Source organism: Phalacrocorax carbo, chromosome 1, assembly GCF_963921805.1.
Source record: "Phalacrocorax carbo chromosome 1, bPhaCar2.1, whole genome shotgun sequence".
NCBI lineage: Eukaryota > Metazoa > Chordata > Aves > Suliformes > Phalacrocoracidae > Phalacrocorax > Phalacrocorax carbo.
The window spans coordinates 194,487,814-194,505,496 of record NC_087513.1 but is presented as its reverse complement, the minus strand read 5'-3'; the positions used below and the strand labels follow the sequence as shown (position 1 = coordinate 194,505,496).

At 44.1% G+C, this 17,683-nt stretch overlaps 1 protein-coding gene across 1 annotated transcript in view; it reads left to right on the top strand.

The window, feature by feature from the left end:
• Window positions 1-17,683, top strand: part of MTUS2 (microtubule associated scaffold protein 2) — a 329,597-nt gene that overhangs the window by 277,843 nt on the left and 34,071 nt on the right. The gene's annotated exons all lie outside the window — the stretch shown is intronic.

Below are 17,683 nucleotides of genomic sequence, written 5' to 3'. Positions count from 1 at the left end.
TGATACTAACCACATGGAAAGACTGGCTCAGAGAGGGTATTTGGACCTGGCAGTACTATGGAATGATTTGGACCACAAAGTGAGCTGCACCCATTCAAATGAAATATCAGAACGGTAGTCTGGGCGTCAGCTGGAAAAGAGTAACTCCAGGAGTAATCAGAGTTTCTGGTGTCAGAGCAAATCAATGTGAGCTCCTACTGTGAACATGTGCTATGAAAAACTGTCAAGACCTTTGGGTGAATAAGCAGAGATGTAGCAAGTAGAAGTAAGAGGGTGAAACACCTGCACATTCAGCACTGGGGAGACTGATACTAGAATATGACATTTAGCATTGGTGCCCACACTTCTTCAGGAAACAGTGAAAAGGTTGGGAGGAAACAGAGACGAGCAATAGGCAACTGCGAGGGCTGGGAAAATCCTTTGCTGTGAGAGATTGCAGAGCTCAACTGATTTTCTTTGTATAAAAAGGATACAGTCGCTTGAGTCCAGAGCAGAAGAGTCTCTATAAGAAGGTACTGCTGTGTACCAAAAGGCTCTTTCCTCCAGCAGGGGAAGGTTTAGCAGAAACCACTGGCTGGAAGCAGGAGCTTTGTACCTTCAACACATGAAGGAAATGCAAACTTCTAGCAGTAGAGATCATCAGTTATTAGAACGAACCTCTGTGAGAAGAGGAAGAAGCTCCACATCTTCGTGTCTGCAGTTCACCACCAGATGCCTTTATAGAGGGGATGCTTCTATCAAATACAGTTACAGAACAGTAACTGTGTAAAATATAATGTCCTGTGATACAAAGATCATGTTATTTGATTGAATTATCCCTTTGTCCTTAAATTCTACAAAGATCTGTTGGCAAGAAGAATATCTGGACATATAACATTTGGTGATGCGTTAGGTGTTAGAGGGGAGACACTTATTTTAAGGTCGAAAGCCTTTTTCAGATAGATATTAAGGTGAGATTTCCAAGCAGAACAGCTTTTCATCACACTCTAATGCAGGGCTTCTTACACCTTCTTCTGAAGTTTCTGGCAATAATCACTGCTAGATGCAGGATGTGGATTAGATGGACCATGACTCAAGACATATCTACATGGTAATGATTTTGTTCCAATGACTTTGACATTTATTTTTGCTACCATTTCAAGTGGAAAGTATATCCACTTGATATTCTTTCTGTGTCTTCACAGCCATCCAAAAGCATGTAGCTATGCTTTTGAATCAGATAGCCAAAATACAGCTTGTCTCTCACTTACCTACCCTTCAGGTCTGAGCTCTCTGGTTCCAGAAATGAACTCTGAAAGGTTTCAGCTGCAGTCTTCTGGAATTCCCTGGCCTTGCTCTTACCCCTGAGATCTGATTAAAATTCTGCTTCCTACAATCACTTCTCACTCATTATAGAAATAATTTTGGAAGGTGGTGGCGTTTTTAATATAATCATTTGAAAATTGCTTATTATGATCTCTTCTTAAAGCCAGCTCTAACTACACAGATGTTGGAGACAGAGAAGTTAGTATAAAAGATGCATTTTAAAAATTCTTTCTAAAAATCATCTGAGTTTTGTTTTCTTTATATAAAAACATCCCAAGCCCACATCTGATAGAGTGGATTCTCATTAATGTGAGTATGTGTTATTCCTCTCAGCAGAGCACTGGGAATATTCCCAACAGGAGAAACTTTGGTCCATGTGAAGCTGCTGGATTTTTTTTTGCCACTGACATTGCTGTCACAGGATGTCAGCGTTTGTTCCTTGCTCTGCTTGGCCTCAAAATACAGCAGCTTGAAGTTGTCATTGGCTTTGGGCCAGAATAACTCAGAAGTGGAAAAGAGAAGAGGAGATTCCCTGTATGTTGGGAGAAGAAGGGAACACTTCTCTACAAAGCTGATTTAAGAAAATAACCATCTGCTTGCAGACACTCAGAGGTTTGGAATTTCAAAATAGCCCGGGGGGGGGGTGTAATCCTGGGCAGAGGGCAGGTGAGGAGTTCAATGAAAACATGCATTTGTTTTAGTTCCTTATGACCTTGGTGTATAAATGATGTTTCATATGAAGAAACACAAATTCCTTGTCAGCAAGAGCTAGTTAATTTGAAATTCTCTGCAAATGCTTACTTTGTACCATTACAGACATCAGCAACTGGAAAACATAGTCATAAAGTATTGTTCTCTGGTGCATTTTAATCCCTGGCCTTACAAGCTACTGACATAAAAATAAATGTAAGGCTACACTAGCAGAAATAACAGAAGTCTGAAGGATTTCTGTTTAGATCCTCACATTCTTGTCATATGAGAACTGAATTAAAAATGGAGTCAGCTGGCTGGGGTCTCTCACTTGAGAAACAGAGGACATGCAGTCCATGCTAATTTGTTAAATTCTAGAGAAAACATTCTAATATTCCAGATATAAAATACTGTAATTGTATAATTGGAAAACTATATTAAAAATGTTTGCTTCCATGTAAGTTGCCTGAGGATCATTAAAGCCTCATGATACTGAGTAATACACAAAATGTGAAACGTTACTGTAAATCCAAGGGAAATTGCCATTCTGGGGACATCTGGCATGACCTTCAGCTCTAGCTGAATCATCTAGCTGAAACCCATGACTGACTGCTCATATCTTCAGAAATCCCAAAAACACTATATTACATTTCCTGATTTTTTTTAAGTTAGGTAAGAATAAAAATAACAGACCTGACATGGAAAATAATATGTTACAGGTGTACATCTAAAGACCAATGCGGAGAACTGTGTTACTAACAACAGAGCTGCATCAGAGGAAATTTGTAATGCACCTCCAACAAGGAAGATGAAATGTAATAGTGAATTTATTTGCTTTTCTTAATTCGTTTCCTTGGGCCACTGTGGTTTTTAGTCTGACAAAATTAAGAGTTCAGGGGCTTGTGACAGGGCCCTCCTCCCAGCTGGCAGCAGAGTGTGGAGGCTGCCACGCAAACTCCACAAATGAAATTGGCCTGGGAAAGCTGGCCCTTCACTAGGGAGGTTGTCTCTCCCCAGATTCGCCCCTTTCTCCCTGGTTTAGTTTTAACCGTGATCTGATTCACTGGCCAAACCCTTGTGTGACCATAAGGAAGGAAATAGGGACAAAACAAGTGACCAGGAGAGGGGAAGATTAAATCACCTCCTTTAATGGCAGCACTCACGTTTATTGGTTTCAAGCACTCACAGATATATCATGTGACTAGCACTTTCAATAAACAAAACCAGGAAAGATAATTTAGGACTAGTTGAGACTGTTTCCAAATTACGCTGCTTGCAGACACTGAAAAATTAACAATATTGATAATACCTTTAGCAATGAATTGCAGGCTTGGAGGCCTATGCTTGGCTTATTGAAAAATAAATTGACTCCCTAGTTGTCTGCAATTCTGACAGTATACTCAAGTTCTCTCTTGTAGATATCAAAATTCCGAGAAAGTCCTGCATGTTCTGTCACAAAAAATATAACTAACAGTGTTTGAAAAGAGTATGTGCAGAGAAATAGGTTGTGCTGGATGTCCCTTCTCCCTGCCTTGCTCCCCCATGTTTGTCATGAATGATAATTTGTGGCATGCCACTCAATCATCTTCTGAGCCTCCTCTTCAAAATGCATTACTGGAATAGCTTTGTTCTACCCTACCTCAGCACTGCCTTAGACAAAACCCTGGCCCTCACTGAATGCCACACCAGGCTTTTCCTCACATCATCCTTTGGAGGTGCTTAATGTCGGCGTCACGATCGCCTCTCACTGTTAACCGCAGAGAATGCCAGGAGGCAGCAGTTTCCGATAGCCTGACTTGTCCGTCACCCTCTAAAGCTGAGATATCACAGAAGTTATGTTGTCTCGGTTACGCACCAGGTCATCTGAATCTGACCTTCACGTCTCTCCTAATCTCCTCGTTCCTGCAGTCTCATGTTCCCTGTCTCCCTTCTGCACTGCATAGCCCTTTGTCCTCTGAAATGCTATCTTCAGAACAATTTTTCCTTTCTCCTCTGTTTCATCTTACCTTTGAATCCATGCTTTCATTTCTGTACCAGGTGAAGCAGTTTTTTAACTTGTGATATGCCTCACCTCAGCCTTCTCTCATTTTCTCTCTCCATATTCCTATTTTGTTGTCTTCAGTCTTCTTGGTCCTCACTTCTAACCACTGTCCCCTTCAGCTTTCTCCTATGTTCATGGCCATAACCACTGATACTGTCCTATCAACTTATTCCCGGAGCTGGCAGTCCTCCTGCAAACAAATTTGTGACCCTTGAGGTTCCCTGTACTGTCTTTTGCTGCTCTTGCCCTCAGACTGTTATCTCTTCAGCTTAAGTTAAATATTTGTTTGACGTACTTCGCATGCTATGCCTCTCAGCAAGCATTTTCAGTGTTTCATAAAAGATGAATAACACACAGTTCACTTAAGGATTCTCCTGCTCAGTGACACACATAGTACAGTGTTATTACCTTTATCTCCCAGAGATTTCCCAAGACTTTGGCTCTGGTTTTCATTCTCTTGGTTTCCTCCCTAGATCTCCATCTGCACAGCAAACATTATTTGCCAAACCTTTGGAGACCAGCACTGTGGAAATTCAGGGGAAGTGCAATGTGTCTCCTAAGAAAGGTAGCCAACCTCTGTAAAATAGGGAAACATCAGATGCTAATGGTTAAGAATCCAAACCTGCTTACATATGCTAGAATATATGTTTAGAATCCCAATGAAATGATTTGTTGTTTATCCTCTGTATAACAGAGTCTATGCACTGATACATAAAGACCATTATGGAGCTGAAGAGACTGATGTGCTCAATTTTGGGATCTTAGTAAATTATAAAAAAAATGGCTAATTAAACCCTACATCTCCCAATTTAGTTTGGATAGATGTAAAATATTGGAATTGCTTGAACAGTAAATAGGAATTGAATTATACCCATCATGGAGTAAAGCATTGATTCTGTCAGTGGAGGAAAAAAATTAATGCCCATGATGCCTCTTTACTACTAGAATAGGTTGATTATAGACTAAGCAACTCCCCTTTAAGAAAACATAGATGTCTTACTTGAGCTTTGATTGCCCAGGAGCTTTACCCTTTGAGGTGCTAACTACATTTTGTTTCCACTGAAGTCAATAAATGTTGGAGTATTCAGTGCCTTTTAAAACATATCCTGTTAAGTCTCTTGTTGAGTGCTACTATTTTGAGGTTTTAAAATCTAATTTTAACAGCCTTTGTTCTTCCTATCCCTGTTGCTAATCCTATACATAACAAGAACCACTCTCTCTGTGGGACTTACCTGTATTTTCTATTTCCAATAAGGAAAAAAAAGTAGAGCTTATGTGTAAGGTGGGTTTTAACTGACACCACAGGTTTTCCCAGGCCCTGTGGTCTCTGTCTTATCCACAGACCTCTCCTTTCTGCCTTGAAGGGCAATGTGAATCAGATCTGTTGGGACAGAGACACATGCAAAGTAGTTTGGCAGAGGCACGTTTATATTTAGGGTGTGAACCATCAACAAGATGTACAGCAATATATTGGTGACAATGCACAGATAAACAGTATTGCATGGATAGGAACGCAACATTAGCAAAGTTCATCCTAGGTTATTAAAACCAGCTCCTTCCAGTTGCCAGCAACCAAATCCCATAACCTCTTCCCTAAAATTATCAAATTTTAGCTTAAAAGCAATTATCTCTTCCTCAGTTCCCACTAGAGGACTGTTTCAGAACCATTTGCGATGGAAAGATATGTACTTCCAAGCTCACACCTTTTTATTCTTATGTAAAATATTTTTTTTCCACTTCTTGAAGTTCTTCTCCCTCTCCTAGTGATCTCCTCCCTCGTGTATTTATAGAAAGCTATCATTTTTTAACTTTACTGTTGTTTTCTTAGGCAGAAACACATGTGTACTTACATGGCACCCCTCCAGTGCTATAGGCTATATATATTCCCTGGGTCAGAACTGATATCCCCAAAACATGGGGAACCAGAATTTTGTGAGGCTCCAGGTGAGACCTCTCTGGGGCTTTCCATAAAGCATTTAAAATGCCCTCTTCTCTCTTTCCTACAGCCTAAGGTTATATTTGCTTTACTCAGAGCTGTACCATTGGCATAATTCTTAGTCATCCTATGATTGAATAAGCACAAGTCTCTTTTGCTGTTATTTTCAGCTGATGAGTCTCCATCTACTACTTAAAATTCCTGTTATTTGTCCCTGTGACCTTGGACTTCCCAGTATTTTATGTTTCTTCTCACGTCCACTACTATAGCCCTAAATATCATCCACCTTGATAACATGGTATTTTGACTCTCCCCTTGATGGATACTGCATCCCAGCATCTCATTAGCACTTCCCCTAAGATCAGGGGAGGTTTATATTGAATGTTAGGAAAAAATTCTGTACTGAAAGAGTGGTCAGACATTGGAAGAGGCTGCCCAGAGAGGTGGTGGAATCACCACCCCTGAAGGTGTTCAAAAAACCTGTAGACATGGCACTTCAGGGCATGGTTTAGGAGACATGGTAATGTTGGGTTGACGGTTGGACTGAATGATCCTAGAGGTCCTGTCCAACCTTAATGATTATGTGATTCTATGACAAGTGAACGTGATTTGCCTCAAGGGCTGATCATTGAAAAGCTCCATTAATTATCTTCGCTCAGAGCAGTAGTTCCATTTACTACAGCTCCTTACTATCTTCCCCCAAATGGCTCCTCCCTGCTTAACACTTCTTCAGCAACTCTAAACTGAAGAGATATGGATTTGATGGGTGGACTGTTTGGTGGATAGGGAACTGGCTGGATGGTCTCATCCAGAGGGTAGTGGTCAATGGTTCAATGTCCAGATGGAGACTGGTGATGAGTGGTGTCCCTCAAGGGTGTGTACTGGTACTGGTACTATATAATATCTTCATCAATGACATAGACAGTGGGATCAAGTGCACCCTCAGCAAGATTGCAGATGACACCAAGCTGAGCGGTGTGGTTGACACAGCAGAAGGATGGGATGTCATCCAGAGAGACCTAGGCAAGCTGGAGAGGTGGGCCTGTGAGAACCTCATGAGGTTCAACAAGGCCAAGTGCAAGGTCCTGCACCTGAGTCATGGCAACTCCCAGTATCAATACATGCTGGGGGATGAAGAGATTGAGAGCAGCCCTGCAGAGATGGACTTGGAGGTACTGGTGGACGAAAAGCGGGACATGAGCCAACAATGTGTGCTCACAGCCCAGAAGGCCAACCATATCCTGGGCTGCATCAAAAGCAGCAGGGCCAGGAGGTTGAGGGAGGTGATTCTGCCCCTCTACTCTGCTGTGGTGAGACCCCACCTGGAGTGCTGCATCCAGCTCTGGAGCCCTCAGCACAAGAAGGACATGGACCTGCTGGAGCAGGGCCAGAGGAGAGCAACAGAAATGATCCGAGGACTGGAGCACCTCTCTTATGAAGACAGGCTGAGAGATTTGGGGTTGTTCAGCCTGGAGAAGAGAAGGCTGTGGGGAGACCTTATTGAGGCCTTTCAGTACTTAAAGGGGGACTATAGGAAAGACGGGGGCAATCTCTTTAGCAAGGCCCATTGTGACAGGACAAGGGGTGATGGTTTTAAACTAAAGGAGGGTAGATTTAGACTGGATAGAAGGAAAAAATTCTTTACAATGAGGGTGGTGAAACACTGGAACAGGTTGCCCAGAGAGATGGTAGATGCCCCATCCCTGGAAACATTCAAGGTCAGGTTGGACGGGGCTCTGAGCAACCTGATGTAGCTGAAGATGTCCCTGCTCACTGCTCACCATCTTTCCCAGCCTAATGAACAATGCTATGGTTGGCACCATAACATTAGTCACTTGGTCCCCGATAGGTGGGAGTTACATTATCCTGATCTGAAAATATCAGCTGTTTTGGTGTACGAAGGCAGCAGTCTGCACTGGCATGGGTCTGCCTGCCTTTGGTGCTTTGTTGTGCTTGACACTTCTCTTTTTAATGTACTACTCCTTTCTGTATTTGATCCAAGTGCCAGATGCCACTGAAATCAGGCAGCTGACTCTAGCATTTTAAAATAAAAAGGACAGTTGATTACTTAAAACCTTGGTCTGAATCTGCTATTTAAAGTGCCATTTCTCATAGAATTTGGGTATAGGAGTTGTCATCTCCCATGACGTGCCTGCTTTGCTAAGCTTTTTGCTCCTGTCTCAGTTACGCTTATTTCCGTTTCTGTATCCTTAATCCCATAGGCACTGATGCCTTCAAGTGTGTGTTCAAAGTCCGTCATGTAGTAACCTACCTCCAACCTGGAGCATGCTCCCATCGCAGAGACCCCTTCTGAACTGTCCTTTCTTCATCCTCCTTTTTTGTCCATTTGACCAAGTAACTGCTCTTCAAAATAGTTTCCATTTTCCTTTTGCTTTCTCAGCTTGGGTCTTTTCTCACTTTAATGCTACACACCTTGACCTGCAAGATGAGGCTTAATTTAAACTGAACGAGTTTGAGCTCACTTTCTCCAAAGTGACCTAAGCTGACTGAAGAGCCCAGCAGCTCTCCCATCATGTCCTCAACCCTTATCAGTGCTGTGTCCCAAGTAACATCAGCTTCTGGGGCCTCAATTTGACCTTGCCAGAAGGACAACACATGGCTTCTGCTTAATTTAAGTTCCACTTAAATATTTTATCTTCCAGTTTAGCCCTTAAGTGGTACTAAAGTGGTGCATAGACCTTGCTAGCCAAGCTCTAGCTTAGATCTATCACCACACACAAACAGCAAATCTACCATTATTAGTGGAGTGACTGAGGAAGATGGGTGCTTCACTTTGATAGACATGTTGATCTAAATACTGTAGTTCTAATGGCCAGCTCAGGGAAGTGGCTGTAGTAATTTGTCTAGAGGTGGGAATATTAGTAGTAGTATCACCATCATCATCATCATCATCATCATCATCATGCTATGGCAGTTAAAAGTTTTCCAGTCAAGATTTAGACTGTAAAAGACCCAAATCACAGACTTCAGGTTGTGTGGCAAAACAGAAATTCCTACAGTGAGGATGAAATTATTTCACCATACATGGAAGTACCTTTTTGCCTCCACTCCATAGCTGTTCAATAGCCAACCAAATTAACTTTCATGTGCTGTAAAGAAAAGTTAGATCTTGAACACACATGTTAAAACACATGTATGTTGAGTGAGATTTTTGGTTTGTTTTGGGTCTTGGTTGGTTTTGGGTTTTTTTTCTTCAAATTACTTGTCTGTGGTATTCTGAAACTTTATTTAAAGTCCTTGTTGGGCTGAGAAAAAGCAGGGAATAAGAAGCCGACAAACTGGAAAGTTACCTGGGCATCTGAATGTGATTTACTGGAAAGTTACCTGCACGTTTGAATGTGATTTAACAAAGAGTCTTACTGGAGATGTTTTTTTCGTTCCTACTATTTTCCAAATCACTTCAGGCATCACCAGTCACAGTAGAAAATCGAACAAAAATGCCTATCCGGAGAAGCACAGACCTGAGCATTACATCTTTTCTACCAGAAGGCAGGGCTGTCCAGCACTTGAGGGCAACGTGGTTTTAATGTGTGTTTGGTAGTGATTTGGCTTTCAGGCAAATAATGCCCTTCAAGTTTAAACAGTGTAGGCATTTGCAGCACAAATACCACCTTGGGTCTAAGTCATTGAACTGTCTTGCCTCTTTTCAGCGTTACCTTTAATGTAAGTTGTTAGAGGAAAATATGTCAGCCCAGGAGAGGTGAGGCTGCTGCAGCTCCATGCCCTGCGTCCAACCAAGAAATTGTATTCCCAGTGAGCACACACATACAGAGCGGACATATACACCACATACATGTATTCATGCAGGTTAGGGTTAGGGTTAGTTTATGTGGCGTATATACATACATACAAGGCCAAAAAAAAAATTAAAAAATGAATACCCAACCCTTGAGGATTACAGAAGTCTCTAGGTACATTGCAGTGGCCTGCTCTTTTGCAATGCCAAGCAGACACTGAGGCCCAGAGGGTAGAGATCTTCCTTGGGATTTAAATAAACGACTTCGGGATAAAGTCCTGCTGAGAGACTAGAGCGCCCCGGAAGGGTGGGGGACACCCGGGAGCGGGGGGAGACCCCTCTCGGCCTGCAGAGGAACCGGAGCGACACAAACCTGAAGATCACTCGGGGTGGGGATGGGGGGGAAGCAGACGGCTTGGAGGGTGTCCCGGTCCCGTCCCGTCCCGTCCCGCTGGTGGGCAGCCCCGCAGCCGTGAGCTCGCCCCGGGGATGCGCCGCGCAGCAGCTGTGCCCAGCCTCGGCCCCCTCACGGCAGCCGGGGAGGGCTCCGGCTGCCCGTCGCACGCCCTGGGGTGGATTTGGGACCGGCGGGGGCGAGCAGCCGCGCCGGCAGCGAGGCGGGAGGCGTTGGGGTTGAAGGCAACACGCAAGCGGCTGCGGAGGACGCGGGCCACAGGGAGCGGCGGCCGTGAACGCGGCGTGAGGACGAGCCGCCCCCCGCGGAGAGCCGGGGCTCACGCTCCGGCCTCAGCGCCTCCGGGGCTTTCGCTGCGAAGTTTCAGACCCCTTTCCCTGCCGTCCCTCGCCCCGACGCGTTCCTGCGATGGCGCTGCCGGACGTGCCCTGCTCCGGGCAAGCGTTTGCCAGCCGGAGAGACCGGACCCCCCTTTTCGGGAGCGGGTTTCCTGAGCCAGCCGGGGAGCACCGGCGCGCAGGCCGGGAGGGGAGCGCGCAGCCCTCCGCGGGGCGCGGAACCGGGCACCGCGCCGCTGCTCCGCGGGCAGCCGCCGGCCAGCCGGCCCCCCTTCCCCGCGCCCCCCGCAGCCCCCCGCGCCCCGGCAGGCAGCGGGTACCCGGGGGGTCCGCGCCCAGCCCTGGCCGGCCTCGGCGTGCGGGGGCGCGACATCCCTTTTGGACAGCGGCATCGCCCGGGGCTCACCCTCGGCTCCGGGCGAGGCTGGCGGCAGCCCGGCGGGCGGCGGTCCGGAGGGCGGCGGTCCTGCCAGGATGGGCAAAGGCTGCTCCAAGTGGTGTTCCCGCGCTCGGTGCGAGGACGAGACGGTACTTTTGCCTCTTTTCTTATCCTTTAGGGGAAGGGCAGGAAGGTGGCCGTTACCGCGATTGAGCCCGGGCTGCTGCTTCTAGCTGGCGCCGGCGGTGGGCGCATCCCGGGGTGCGGAGGGGGGAGCGGTGCTCGTCTCATTTACAGTGTGCTGAACTCCCCTGCACTGGGGACGAGTCTAGCTGTCGCCTTCACATGCACTGCAGTGCCTTACATAATTCTATCCTGCAGTCTAAGTGTCAGGGATGCATTTTGGTGAAACAAGGAGGGACCACTGACCTTTTCTGTAGTAGCCGCTGGCTTTATTTCTTGCTACGCTTTTCATTCATTTTTAATAACCCCGTGGAGTACAAGTTATAAAGGAATCTTGCGCTGAGTTTTAAAGTTTGAAGAGAGATATGCAAACTCTAGCTGTCCTAAGGCTTCTACCTCTCTAATGATCCTCCTCTCTGGTGGAGGACTGATCCTCCAATCTAGAAGTGAAACAAGGCAAAACTACATGTTTTCCTATGTCAGGGTGAATCTAAACCAAGCAAATTCCCAGGCACCAAAATGGGTACTGTAACAAACATCAGTGCAGCGGTAAGTACATAGCTACAGGTAGCAGGAGAATAGCGTGTGGGAGAGAAGTTGTGAGACATTTCTAACACATAGCTTTTCATGCTGTTCTTCTGGAAATTTGCCTGGATTTTAAGTATGTACAGAAGAGGGAGAGAATGAACATATGCATTTAATTTGCTTAATAGAAAATATCTTGGCAGAAACACATGCTTGTGCTGTGAGTTTGGCTTTTTAAAATATTAATATACTCGGTCTAATGATAGTGTCTCCCATTTACCTAATAATATGTTCAAATATAGCTTGAGATATGCTGCTAAATGGGTTAAGAAAAAATGTATGGCTTAATATAAAACCTGTTAAAGTACAGTCACTGGAGGATATCTCTGTGCTTGTAAACTTTAACCTGAAGAGTATTATGAGGGAGGATTACCTGAGAACCAGCATGATTGAAACAGCAGTGTTAAAACCCCCTTTTTTTGAAGGACGACTGTAGATCATTTTGAATATCAGCTGCAGTGGGATTCAGTTATTGCTTCTACAAGTATCATCTGAAATATTTATTGGTACAAGAGAATTCCCAATGTATATGCTTCTATTTCCAATGATAATATAAGGCCTTGCCCCAGGGAACTCTGAATAAAGCACAACAGTGACTAAGCACCATTTGCAGGTCAGTCTTTTTTTTTTTTTTTTAATATTTTGAAAGCATTGGATACAGAAAAGCTCTTCTGAAGGAGCAGTTTTAATAACAAGTGCCACAGAGCATCTGTGTGCAGTGCACATTTTCAGAAGGTATCGTAGAGACCTGGGAAGTGTTTGTGAAGATACTGTACATATATTTGGACCTCAGAATATAAGGAAGCACATAAGTTTGCAGGGAGGAGAGGCATGTCGATTTGGGGAGGTAACTCCAGGCTCCCATGTTTACTTCCTACCTGCACTCGACTTCCTATGTGGGTCTGGGCAGTTTTCTGATGTTCCTTGCCTGATCTGACCCATTTGTGCAGTGGATCTACCTTTGCTTACCTATTGTTAAAAAGTACCTGGAGGTTTAATTAATTATCATTTCTAATTGATTAGTATCTCTCAGGTAGTTTGTAGTTCTCAGATACTCTAAGGCAAACCACAACTGCCTCCCCATCCCACAATTATGCCTGGTCCAAAGTGAATCTTGACCTGTCTCCCTGACGATGTCTCCTCAAGGATGTCTAGCTGCCAGCTGAAGCTCCATGCAGCTAAAGCAGAGCCTTTCTTCTCCCCCCAGGCATTCATCACTACTTCCCTTCTTAATCTGTTTGGATAACACCAGTACCTTGCCCATCCTCAGGCCTGTATCATGGCATCTTTTACCAAGTTATTTTTCCATCTCCTCACACAGAGTTATATCTAAATCTTGCAGATTTTCTTCTGAACGACACTGCTAAGTTTTGGCCATTGTTATTTAATTGGATGAATTCATCCTTCCTTCCCACCTCTCTGCCGACCTGCCTGACTACCTGCCAGTTTTTCTGGAGCTGCTTGGATGTTGCACCAATAAAAGTCGTACCTCAGTCTATCCTCAGAGAGCTTTTAGTGGAATGGACAATATATAAATGCTGTTTTCAGTGTCTGTTTTACTTGCTGAAATGCAGTGCAACTTTGAGCCTTTCACAGGAGAAATATTGGGAGGTCTGTATGTTATAAAGCTGATGATAGGAAAAAGAGTTGCTGCTATGTCTTCTATTCAACAGAGCAGTAGTTTAAGCACGGAGCAAACATATCATTCTACCTGTTCTATTTTTCACTCTGAGGAGATGGGACATATTCCAGGCACAAGACTTAACCATTGTGTTGTAGAGTACAGGTATGAGGAAGAAGGTTTCCTTCATCTCCTTCATGACTGCAATTTTATTTTATGAAACGTACTTAAGTATTGGATACATTTCCTGGGATGCAGCCAATGGAAGACATTTTTCATCAGTTTTCCAGGCAAAAATGAAATCCATCATTCATTAAAAACTAAATGCAACCTTTTAATTTGTACAAAACCCACTGTTTTGGTTTCACATTTTGGCCAGAAAAAAATTAATCCCAAATCACATTGCAGCATTTTTTTTTTTCCCTTGCCGTTTAACTGCCACACTGAAATGCTGGGTATTTGCGCAATCTCTTTACAGTGTCTATGACCTTTTCTCCCACTGGAAACGGCTGTGTCACCAGTATGGTCACTGAGCCTTTTTAAACATAAGTTGGATTTGGCCCTTAGTCACTCACCCTCAGCAGTTCGACTCCACCTGGTGCCTAGTGAAGGGCGCCTGCAAAGCTCCTTTGGTATGCTGAGCCTGTTAGACACAAAAGTCTTGTGAGGGCAGCAAAGGTTCCTGCTTGCTCTGCCTTCTCTTTCAAATACTTCATTGAGATAAATATTAACGAAGATTGATTAATTCAGTCAGATATCCTGTTAATTTTGTTTCTTACAGATTTGTTTTGGCAGGTTTTTCCTCACATGCTTATGGATTTTCTAATTGCTTTGATGTTTTGACATTGGACCTGTATGAATCTCAGCATTGGACCTGATAGCTTTACATTCTCACGTCAGATCCAGTTTTGCTCTGCTGTAACATTTGGTTTCCTAAGCGCTGGCGTTCCCAGTTCCCTGTCTGCACCGACACTGAAGTGCTGGTTATCTGCAGAGCCACGTTGATGATAACAAGGAGAGGCTTTTTCATTTTGTATTAATGTCGTGTTTACACTGGTTGCAGGAACACATGCAGTCCAAACCTATCATGTTACACTGGCAACACAGGTTACACTAACAAAAAATGTTGGGGGTTTGTAAGTTCACTGTGCATCCAGGAGACTATGAGGGAGCTGGGGTTGTTCAGCCTGGAGAAGAGAAGGCTGTGGGGAGACCTTATTGAGGCCTTTCAGTACTTGAAGTGGGACTATAGGAAAGATGGGAGCAACCTCTTTAGCAAGGCCCGTTGTGACAGGACAAGGGGTGATGGTTTTAAACTAAAGGAAGGTAGACTTAGACTGGATAGAAGGAAAAAATTCTTTACAATGAGGGTGATGAAACACTGGCACAGGTTGCCCAGAGAGATGGTAGATGCCCCATCCCTGGAAACATTCAAGATCAGGTTGGACGAAGCTCTGAGCAACCTGATGTAGCTGAAGATGTCCCTGCTCACTGCAGGGGGGTTGGACAAGCTGACCTCTAAAGGTCCCTTCCAACCCAAACCATTCTCTGATTCTATGAGGCTGATATGATGACTAGTCAAAACTACACCTTGCATCTCTTGAAGGAGAGGAAGATAAGACTCATGCTATCGCTCTCTAAAAGGACCCTCTGAGAAAGAGGGACTACTTGAGACCTTAGCATTGAGGGCAACCCTTGCATATCTGACCTCCCAAGAAACATGAGGTCCTGAAGAGCAGTCAGAAAGCTCTAACCAAAACAAAATATAATGCAAGAAGTATTGGCAGGGCAGGCACATGACAGCGAAGGCACCTGAGCTGTGCCAACACTGGCTGCTTGAGAAACACCCAGAGGCTGCTCTGGAAACCATGGCCCCAGAGTGGTGAGAGGCAGCTGCTGCCCTGGTGAGGTTGTGTCCATGTCGGACCTTGAGTTATGGGATAGCATTTTTAAGCTGGTACCACGGTGGTTCTCCACTCTTTTGGTGAGGGTCTCATCCGCAATTGTCCTCAAGGGAAGGACAAACCTTATCTAAGATAAAATATAACATTATAAAAATCAGTCTGTAATATTTCTTATGGGGGATCAAATTTTTAACAATTTTTTTCCTGGGATGTAATTTTTTAACCTGCTTTTTATTGTTACTGTGTTAAGTAGAATAGTAACAATCCCACTGAGTTCTTCTTGTCTCTAGGTGCTGGCAATGATTTGTACAGGGCTCCCTTGCTTTAAATGGCTTTTGTTTCAAATAGTGGGTGCTGGGAATTTGAGTGGGTTCTTCGCATCTGCAAGTCCCGTATCCAGTATATCGCTGTGCACACACCTTCAAGGGCACCAGTCCTGGCAATCTGTTAAGAACACTTCTTAAAATTACTCTAGTGAGTTAAACAGGCGATATGAGCAGATGCAGTGATGTTCTCCAAAAGGGGAAACCTTATCTCTGTAAGACGGCTGGTTTGGGGATCTGTGTGAAGGGCTATATTTTTTTAGCTTACCAGGCTATATTTATCCAGACCTTTTTACTTCTTCATAGTTTTTTTAACTAAATTAAAAAACCCACCAGCGACAACAACAAAAAAAAACCAAAAACCCCACACAACCAACCCCAAAACCCAAACCCGAACAACAAAACTCCACTCAATTTTATTCTGAGCTTGATGCAGTTGGTCAGGACCAGGCACTCTGCAGTCCTGGCACACAGCCCCTGTGCATTACTCAGCAGCGTATGGAACTGGCTGTTCGGAGGAGCCCAGCCTTGTATGCCTGGCGTCTTCCCCTAACTGAGTAAGAAAGATGCCCGCATCGCCTGCGTCTCCTCAGGCACCCAAGGCTCTCCAATCAGCTCAGCCAATCGCTCAGTTCACAGCAAAACTTTCCGAGAAGTTTGTCCCTTGAAACTGGTAGAAATCATCCCAAAAGGACAGTGTGTAAAGGATTAATTTAAATTCCAGATTCCAGTTTCTTGGTACTACCAAAAATAAAGCTGTTATTTCTCTTAACAGAGTGAAAAATTGGATGCAGGAAAAATAAACAGAAACATTAAGCTCTGAAATATTCTTTTTTCCCCCACTTTCATTTGGTAAGACAGAACTAATTTGCTATCCTATCTGCTATGTATCCTGCTGCCGAACTAATCCTTTTGTGTCCCGGATTTTTATTAGCCTTGCTTGCTTATTACTGAAAGATTTACTCTCTAGGACTCCTTTTAATACCATTTGCTACTACACTGCCTTTTCCCTTGAATATGACTTTTCTGTGGTACTGTCCTTTAAAGATTCTTGGCCATTTCTAACCTAGGACATATTTATAGTAGCCTGTTCTAGTTTTCCTAATCATTGGTGATCTTCCAGCAGGATACATTCCTTTGTCTTCTTCCTAATGTGATTCAGCACACATTCCAATTTGAAGTGCACTTATGCTTGAACCACTATACTGGGATTTATTGAACTAAACCAAAATCCAATAGATTTTCCTGAGTCTTTTCTTTGTCAGTGTGCACAGCAATCATGAGATATCTGCTGCCAAAGTCCTTTCATTTTAATAATAACACCTTAGCATTGTTAATGTAAATATATTTTAATTTTCCTTTGGCCAGCTCATCTGGTTTAATTCCTTTAAGTATTCAGTTTTCTTTTGAGAAAGATCTACTACAGGAGGTCTTGTCCTTTACAGTCAAGAAAATACCAAAAATAGATGTGGAAATAGCCATGAGTGGTGTCTCTATAGGTATCCCACCATGCCTAGAATGGTGTAAGTACAGTAATCTGCTCTGCAAATTTGACTGTGTGAGCATATTATTATGTTTAGAGGTGGTTAAATGCAGGCATAAATAGATGAAAGTGTTTTAATAGAATTAATAAAACCATCTTGTACATGCAGTCCAGCCATAAATGGTACACAGATTGAACAAAAAATTATTGAAAAATACAAATATATTTTTAGACACATAGAAGTAAATAGAGTATTCTTTGCTGTCCTGTGCACATGAGTGTGTGTACAGGTATTCACAGAGGTACAAGGCAGTACAGACTGGGATCCACCTGGCTGGAGAGCAGCTCTGTGGAAAGGGACCTGGGGGTCCTGGTGGTCAGAAAGCTCAACATGAGTGAACAGTGTGCTGCTGCGGCCAAGAAGGCCAACAGGATGCTGGGTTGCATCAAAAAGGGCATCGCCAGCAGAGAGAAAGAAGTCATTATCCCGCTCTATTCAGCGCTTGTCAGGCCACACCTGCAGTACTGTGTACAGTTCTGGTCCCTGCTCTACAAAAGGGATGTGGACAGGCTGGAAGGGGTCCAGAGAAGGGCCACCAAGGTGATCAAAGGACTGGGAAGCTGCCATACCAGGATAGGCTGGGAGAACTGGGTTTGTTCAGCCTTGAGAAAAGGAGGCTCAGAGGGGATCTCATCACCATGTACCAGTACTTAAGGGGCAGC